General features: G+C 27.0%; 1 protein-coding gene across 2 annotated transcripts in view; it reads right to left on the bottom strand.

Moving 5' to 3' along the window:
* Nucleotides 1-1,781: 1,781 nt before the first annotated feature.
* The window catches only part of LOC122250002 (facilitated trehalose transporter Tret1-like), a 14,585-nt gene continuing 13,866 nt past the window's right edge, over nucleotides 1,782-2,500 (bottom strand). For both annotated transcript variants that reach the window (XM_086537403.1, XM_043011245.2), the window contains one exon: nucleotides 1,782-2,500. This exon is cut by the window's right edge and continues 729 nt beyond it. The gene's annotated coding sequence lies outside the window, so the exon portion shown is untranslated.

Here is a 2,500-nt window from a genome sequence, read left to right as displayed (position 1 = left end):
TAATTTGATAAAGAGAATTCGATGAACAACTTCAACACAAGACACAACATGTTGAATGCAAGATCTCTGTTATTTTTATGTTATCTTATTTTATTGTTATTTTTATTTTCATTTTTATTCTATGTTATTTTATTTCTATGTTATTTTTATTGTTATGTTATTGTTATTATTTGCTACAGCTATCTTACTTTTTACTATACTATCCATATTATCTTCTGTGTCTTGATATTGCGGATTATTGAGCAGTTTTCTTTTTTACATTATACACTCTTCAAATGACGTCTTGTGTGTTATGATATGGATTTCAACGTGTGACAAAAAAAATTGCTTTTTGTTTGCCATTATTGTTGCAATTAATACTGTCATTTATCTAATTCCATGTTTGATTTTGTATCTTGATATAAGGCAATTGACAAGAAGTGTATGAAACACATCTTCCAGGGTAACTGTCCAGGGATATCTGTATATAGAAAATACATACTATTTATAATTCAACTCTTGAAATTTTGTTTCTCTTTACTCTAACATTTGTGTTCTTGCTATTCTTAATTGTAATACAATATATATATATATATATATATATATATATATATATATATATATATATATATATATATATATATATATATTTATTTATTATTATTTATTGATTATATATATATATATTTATTTATATATTATATTTATTATATTATTATATATATATACATATATATATATATATATATATATATATATATATATATATATATATATATATATATATATATATATATATATAACCCGACTAATCATTCCTAGTACAGAATTTCAATGACTGATACTAGATGTGGTTGATAAAACATGTGCAAATGGAAATATCATATTTCTAATGTACATGTTACAGAAAAACGCCATTTTGTTAATGGCATCACTTACCTTGGGTTGAATTTTAGACTATTTTTTGTTATAGCTTATAAGATGAGGGAGAATCTGTTTTTTGTTTTTTTTTAACATCTTACTGTTCACAGCAGGTTGTCCTGGTTATATCTTCTGCAGTGTTTTTGTTCATGGTTTTACTTTCAAGAAGAAATGGGTCCTGTTGTGTTTCTTTTTTTCCTATAGAGATATACTTTTATATTTATTAATGATATTGTTATTACCGATGGTGAGACTAATCATCATTACTACTGTTATATTTGTCATGTGAATATCGCAAGTGTTGTGTGTAGTGCGTTATATCCTGTAGATATAACACAAATGTAAATGATATTGGAATCACGTGGACCAAAGCAGAGTACTTTTTTAAAGAAAATTACGGTATCTGTTCTTAAAGAATAAACTATATTCAGAAAGTATTGATATTGGAAGCTTTTTACCATAGTGCTCTTTTTTGTAGCTTTGGAAAATGTGTATTAATTAACAGTTATCTGGAGTCTTTAGTTTATATTCATTATATTGTATTTGCAAAATTTTAAAGGACTTTGTTTTTTTTGGTAATGTGTATACGAAAAATGTAAATAAAGGTATAGATGAAAGTATATAACTTGCACTGTAGTTATTCAGTCTCATTTATACTTTATCTAAGTATTTTCCACGTTTCATGAACACATAACCTGCATTTTGAAAATAATAATTCAAATTATTGATGGTTTTCCAAAGGAATTTTGGTCCAGTGTTGTAGCCTAGGATCTTTTCTTTGAGTGAACCTTGGTGATGGTGTTATTTATCATAAAATGTTAATTTGACATTTTGCTTATTTTATATAATGAAAAAAATCCATTGTTAATAAAACTCATAAATTATATTTCTTATTACCCTTCCCTTCTAAGTTTTATTCAGGAAGCAACTTCTATAGTGGTAAACAAGCTTAATAAGCTTGAGAAAATAGATTGTTTGAATGAAAATAAAAACTTTTACAGTAACAAAGATACATTTATAACAGCTACACCTAATAGATAAAGAACAAAAAAAACAGTATCTGCTGAGGGAAGATAGTCTTATCCAGTAAGGGACTAAGCAGAACAAGAAGCAGTCTTAGAAACTGGACATACAAAACATGGAATACTTTTACATTTTATACAATTATACAAGCAGTATACGGTTATGTCTTCAAATTTGGCTCAGATTGTATGAACACGCTAAGCTTTACATCTCTAACATCAACGTGTTCCGAAAGCTTGTGTATCCTGGACGAACTCAATTTCTTTAATATACAGAACAGTTAACAAATATCATAAGTAACATTAGTGAACAGGTTGATTTTTTGTACTTTACCTGAGAGTTAATGTTTCATAGGTTGTAAGGGAATACCATTGTTCTTGCTACTAGGCCCTGGTACACAGATTATGGTTATATCTATATTACATATTCCATATGATTTGTTGTTCCAGTTTTGATATTTTCAGTTTCTAAATAGTATTCTCGATGTGGTATTGCTTCGTGTGGCATGTTAATATAACCTGTTCATGGGTTAGCAGTCATGAACTACATGTATGCTGACTGCTGTATTAACTCATCT

Source organism: Penaeus japonicus, unplaced genomic scaffold (genome assembly GCF_977035675.1).
Source record: "Penaeus japonicus unplaced genomic scaffold, GWHDUDI00000001_assembly GWHDUDI00000005, whole genome shotgun sequence".
Taxonomy (NCBI): Eukaryota; Metazoa; Arthropoda; class Malacostraca; order Decapoda; family Penaeidae; genus Penaeus; species Penaeus japonicus.
The sequence above is the reverse complement of the archived record's forward strand: the minus strand, read 5'-3'. Positions and strand labels throughout refer to the sequence as shown.